This window comes from Nicotiana sylvestris, chromosome 8, assembly GCF_000393655.2.
Source record: "Nicotiana sylvestris chromosome 8, ASM39365v2, whole genome shotgun sequence".
In the NCBI taxonomy this organism is placed as follows: domain Eukaryota; kingdom Viridiplantae; phylum Streptophyta; class Magnoliopsida; order Solanales; family Solanaceae; genus Nicotiana; species Nicotiana sylvestris.
The window spans coordinates 22,662,416-22,669,450 of record NC_091064.1 but is presented as its reverse complement, the minus strand read 5'-3'; positions in this window follow the sequence as shown (position 1 = coordinate 22,669,450).

The window sequence follows — 7,035 nt, the reverse complement described above, 5'->3', positions numbered from 1 at the left end:
TACTTGCTGGAACTCTAGTATATTATGCTGGAGTTCTAGTGTACTTATGCTTGAACTCTGTCATATTATGCTGGAGTTCCAGCATACTTATCCTGGAACTCCATTATAATATGCTGGAGTTCAAGCATACTTATGTTGGAACTCCAGTATAATATACTGGCGTATTTTCCGGGTTTTGAACAGTATTTTCGTTCAGATTTATCTTTATATAAAAAGTGGCTAAATTTCGATTACTTTTGAAACTGAGCTATTTTTGAGTGACCAGATGTAAATCTGGCTATTTTTGAATTTCTCCCCACAATTTCGGGTACTTAGTACAATACATGGGTTCGCTTGTAGAAAATTTCATGATTTTTGACTGATATTTATTTTCATCAAACTTGCTATACAATTCATTTGTCTATAAAAAATTTCATCTATATTAATGAATTTCTCACAAATTTCTGTGTCACAAATGCGTGCATTTCTGGTAATGAAATATAGAAAGTAGGCAAATTCATAGATGGCCCCCTTAAACTTGATCATTTTTTTTATGGATTTTTTCCTTCCTATATAATATTTGAAATTTATTTATCAAAATTGTCCTAATTTTGTATATTATCCGTCCTAAACAAAGATTACTTACAAATTATATACAATTTATATTACTGCCTTAAATTAGAGGATTTAGTTACATCATTTTCCTATTTCCTCTACACTCCTCTTTCACGGCTCCTCTCCAGTTTCCCCCAAAAGAAAACAATTACGATATATAGATTTAATCATTTTTACAAAAGACTACTTCAAAATATAATCACTTCACAATTCACTTCGATTTCTATTCCTTCGTTCTTCATCTATTTATGCTGGCGCACATTGACCACAATAGTAACCTCTTTTCCAACTTTTGCGAGATAAGCATCACATGTCAGGATCGAAAATTCTAAAGTCTTATTACATAATTTCGGCAAAATCAGATAAGAAACCAGAAATTAAACTTCGTCCATTAGTAACAAATCCTACAGACTAGGGATAACAAACCCCTTACATAAGGCACAACATATTTTTACAGAACTAAGAGACCCACCAAGACGCTGCTATCTAATCTAGGATGGGACTCAACAAAGAAACAGACTAAACTCAGTAACCCATAAAATAGCTTTAGCAGCATAGTATCTTTCATAAGCTTCTATCAGAAATTATTTGCTATTCATTGCTCTAACTTTCATATCATAAGGTTAATCCCAATTTAAGAAATCACAACATGGCTTGTTATAAAAAGTTACCTCGAATCAATGTATATATAATATGTGTTTGCATATTGACTTCTTTCATTTAACTATGATTTATGAAGAACCCAAGTTAAATACAACTATAACATCATACAACTTAAATACAATTTTCATATAAATTTTATATAATATGTCTTTTGTATGTATTTTGTATATGATTTGTATATATTTTGTAAGTGGTGTGTTCTTCTTCCTTTCTGAAATTCCAATCAAAACTTTATCTCTTAATACAACTTTGATACATATCAACAACTTTGTAAAAAAATAATATTTACAACTTAGATATAAATTTCATACAATGATTCGTACATCATACAACTATTTTTCAACTTTCATACAACATTCAAATAAAAAAAATTATATAATTACAACAGAATACAATTTAAATACAACTTTAATACAATTTCGTAAGTATATTGGATGTCATATATTCTTCTTCTTCTTCGAGTTTCAATCTGAAATTCAGCCAAAATTAAGCCTAATCTTCACCAAACACCCTAAAAATGAGATATAAACTCCAAAGAATATTTTCAATTATTTGCAATAACATTCAATCCAGCAAACAATAGTTTTTGAAAACCCAAGTTTGAATTCAAAGCTTCAGAGCTTTTTAATGGTTGTCAATGGTGGAGAATCAAACACCTTCAAAATTTACTGATTGACAATTTCAATTCGAACACCAATTGTGCAACGAAAGAAAATTGCTAAATTAAAACTCTATATTAAATACTTGAAATTCATTGATGAATTTCATGGATAAAAAGAGAGGATAAAAAGCATAGAAGAATGAAGGAAGAAAAATTAGGGAAAGAACAGAGAATGAGAGAAAGTGAGAGAGAAAGAGAGACGCATAGAGAGAGAAATAATTGATTCCCTAATCAATTCCTGATATAAAGAGATACTCATCAATATTAATTTGTATATACTTGATAAATTGTATATACTTATGTAATTAAGTTAAAACTTGATTGGGGAGTTTAAATAAGTTTTATATATAGTATAAATAGCTAAAAATCCTCTTTTTTTTCCCATTCAGGCACCTTATCTAAAGGAGTGACTTATTAAACACTTAATATTGATTGAAAATGTGTCTATTAGACACCCGTTACACTCCTTGTGAGAGCGTGAAGAGACATAAGTTTTTATCTTTTTATTTCTTCTTCTTTCTCTCTCATTTTGTCTCTTGCCACCACCATCCTAGCCACAAAGGCCGATTTAGGATTTAATATTTGTGGGTTCCTACAATGATCTCGAGTAAATTTTCAGTAGTACCTGAGTTCACATTCAAATATATATATAAGTATTTAGTAAATTTTTCGAACACTTTTGCACTGTATGAACAAAAGCTACTAGGTTTACGTGAACCCGTAGGTAGCAAGATGGATCCGCTCCTGCTAGCCACTGTTGCCGAGACTCAGCCACCATACTTCCCTTCCAAAAGAAATGCCAGTGCAACAAATCCACCAAACAAGAAAAAACAAATTGTAGAAATACTTCACCTTTGGTTTGTACATTCTTTGTTTAGAGAAAAGGTAAGCATGAGTTTTGTATACGGTGAAATCGGAGCGAGAGATTTCTCGCCACTAAGGTGCATTTGGGGAGTCATATTAGTATCTCGAGACTGCAGGGTTACGATCAAGATCCCTCCCCCGAGTTCACTCACGACCCAACAAAGATTCCGAGGGTGGGGAACTCCCGAGGCAAGCAACTAGCATCAGCAGAGTCTAGTTTCGTGCCTAGCCGTCCCATCCCCGTGTCTTTACATTTAATACATTCTGTACTATATTGTATTCCCCCTCCTATATAAAGGGAATCCACACCACTTTGTAAGGGGCTGCTGTTGCTCCAACTATTCTACACAAGATCAATAATCTCTCTCTCTCTCTCTCTCTCTCTCTCTCTCTCTCTTCTCTCTAACCCATTTGCCCGAGGCTACTCTTTGCATATATTGCTTTCATACTTGTTCTTCATTTATTGCTTGGTATTGGCCATAAAGAGCTTTCTTTAATTATATTCTAACTATTATCCCTTTCCCAGTTACCCCCGATAGCTCGAGCTCGAGCCGGATATCGACCTCGAGGCCATTCATCGACCAATTCGAAGCTCGGACAGCAAGACCCCCGGTTTGATTACTGCCCTGTTTTAACTTGCATCTCATCGTTAAACTTCATACTCCTAGCATAAACTGCTCTAACGACTAGCATAAAAATAGATCACGTGCCCATTTACAAATTTAATTATTGTTAACATTTTCACGGTAAACAGTTTGGCGCCCACTGTGGAGCTAAAAATAATAGTGATTATTGTCTTGCTAGTTTCATTGCATAAACGCGAGTTATCTTTCTCACTTTTTCTTGTCCAAGATCTCTTGATTTCAGGTCGAAATGTCTGGCTCGGTGAACATGGTTGGGAACGACTACCTCGAAAATCACGGCGAAAATGGTGTAGCTGTTCCAGTCGTTGGCGCGCCACCGTAAAACCCTAATAATGCACCTGGACTGATTCCAGCGGACGCGGTTTCGCAAGACGCGCAGCAGGTCGACGAAACCTCACACACCGGCGGAAGCATACAACATGGCAACCAACATGAAGCCCAAAAGACCACGGCTCGGGAAGCACAGGAAGTTAATCTTCACGATATTTTTGAAGTGTTGTAGGCACAGTAGTTGGCTATCGCTCAGCTGCAAAGCCACCCGAAGACTCCCAGCATAGTAGCGCCGGAAACTACTCCCCCAACCGAACGAGTACCCGAGAGGTCAAGCAACGATGGATCAGTGGTCGATCCTGCCATCGTGAAAATGCTGGAGGACCTCACCAAAAGGATCGAGTCAGGCGAGAAAATGATAGCAGCCAACGATAAGAAGGTCGAAACTTACAACTTCAGAGTCGACCAAGTCCCGGGCGCGCCTCCAGTCCTAAAAAGTGTAGATTCGAGGAAGTTTGTGCAACGGCCGTTCCTAGAGGAAGCGACTTCAAAGCCTATTCTAGAGAATTTTAGAATGTCAAAACTCCCAAAATACAATGTGACCTCAGATCCCAACGAACACGTCACTGCCTATACGTGCGCGGTGAAAGGCAACAACATAAAAAGTGATGAGATCGAGTCCATCTGACTGAAGAAATTTGGAGAAACGCTCTCGAAGGGAGCCATGATATGGTACCACAACCAAGCTCCCAACTCCATAGATTCATTTGCCATGCTAGCAGACTCCTTCATAATGGCACACGCCGGTGCCATCAAGGTAGCAACAAGGAAGTCCGATGTATTCAAGATTAAACAGAGGGAGAACGAAATGTTGCGAGAATTCGTGTCTTGTTTCCAAACAGAACGAATGGAACTACCCCCGGTCTCCGATGACTGGGCAGTGCAGGCCTGAATGAACGAAGCTCAGTGGCCTCAAGATAGATAAAAGAGAACCTAATCAAGTATCTCGCCGTAACCTGGTCGGACGTCCACAACTGATACCAGTCAAAGATCAAGGTCGAGGATGACCAGCTGGGAGCCCCTTCGGGATCAGTATACCCAAGCAGACTCTTAGCGAAGGAGCCAAAATCAAATAAAGAGAGGTACCAGTCGTACCCTTATGATAGGAGAAACGCTCCGAAATGCAATCCGCCTCGCAACGACCGATTGGTAAATCGAGGACAGAACCCTCAAGGACCCCTCAATAGATGTGTCTTCAACGGGGACACAGGGCCAATGGGGGCACCCCGCCTATCGAAGTACAACTTCAACGTTGATGTATCGGACATCGTGTTCGCCATTAGCAAAATCAGGGACGCCAAATGGCCCAGACCTGTACACTCGGATTCTTCTCAAAGGAACTACAACTTGATTTGCGAGTTTCACAACTCACACGGGCACCGAGCCGAGAATTGCAGGCAACTCTGAGAGGAAGTGGCCTGACTGCTCGATAACAGGCACCTTCGGGAATTTCTCAGCAACTGGGCTAAAAACCAGTCCCGAGAAAGAGAAACAACCAAAAAGAACAATGCAGACGAGCCCCAACATGTCGTCCACACAAATTTTTGATGCTCGCCCTAGACGTATTCAAATAGAGGACCACATGGCAACCGCCAAAACCCGAAAGCGCCATCGCCACCAAGGTATAATCACCTCTCCCTTTTTCTATCTTTTACTTCACAATAAATCTTGCGCAGGTCAGTGACCAAGGCAATCAGGACGCCGCTCCGGCTCGAGACCCTGAGGTTTCAAAGAGTTCGTTGCACTCTTTTCCTTTGATCAATTTTTTATCCCAAAACGGGTTTTTGCCGGCAAGGTTTTTAACGAGACAACATCCACGCACTTCCTGAGAAGAATTCAATCAGCCTACCGAACTTTCTTTGCAATCAACCCCCTTCCGGGAAATGACAAACGAGGTTCTAATAAGAAATGATGTACCGAGTCAAACGGTCGAACGAACCGTGTTCGCATGAGCCGGGCTTACAGCAACCCAATGGCATGTATTCATGCCAAGCAATCAAAGAATATCCTTCACCAAAAGCGTCTTGTACTCCATAAGAAAGTTCAGCATGCTCACGGTAGGGGTCCCTCCACCGAATACGTCCCGAACTACTCGGAGACTTAGCGTCAACAATTTGGCACCCGCACGACCTCAGGGTCGGAACTCCGGGCTCATAAGGCCCCAACGAGACAACTCCGAACTCACGAGTAACGGTCTCCGGGCCTAAGCAAACTCAATGACTCAGAGACTGTCGTCAATCGTCGTACACTGGAAAACCCGAGGCCGTAAGACCCTGAACGGCAGACTCGATCTAGCCAGATCTATTCTACATAACAACAAAAACTGTAAGACCTCAACAGGCATGACAAACTGTAAGATCTCAACAGGCATGACAAACTGTAAGACCTCAACAGGCATGACAAACTGTAAGATCTCAACAGGCATGACAAACTGTAAGACCTCAACAGGCATGACAAACTGTAAGACCTTAACAGGCATGAAAATTTTGTAAGACCTTACTACATGCATAAAACTCAATCCCGGAGTTTAGGCTCTATGTGTAGACATATGATTTTTGACCCTCCCCAAGATTTTATATATTTTAGTGTGTAAATATTTAATTTAGGCCTAATATAGCTATTTCAACTCATTTTTACTCTTTCACTTTTATATTATTATAAGAAAACGAAAATTACAAAAAATAGGTTCATTAATGTTTTGTAGTCATTTTTAATCTTGAAAAAATACCAAAAAAAATAGTTTTGTTTTAATGGTCAGTCTTATTTTAATAATTATTTTTACTTAAGTAGAGCTAATTAATATTTTTGATAATACTTTTGGTTAATTAAGCTAATTTTAAACATAGCTAGTCATAAAAGCCCATATTTTTAGCCCATTCGTTAAGCTCAATATCCAATACTCATTAAGCTAATCCTAGGGACTCTTCTAGATTCTTCTTTGGAATAAAAAATAAATAAAAAGACCCTAAGAACTTAACACAAAAAGACCTAGAGACTAATTGACAAACTACCCAAAAAATAACCTAAACCTAGCCCTATACACTAAAGAGAGTAGCGTCATTTTCATGGGAGGAGATGGACAGCTCTAAAAAAGGGAATGGCGACCTTCATCAAAACAGGGGCAGCAACCCAATTTCCCATTTCCAAAAGAAAAATCCCTTTACCTGTACTAAAAAATAGCTACACCCTTAGGGATCGATGATCTCTTTTTCCATTCTGTGAAGGAAATTCAATTCGGAAATACCTTGGACATTCCTCTAACATTGTCACACTACTTTG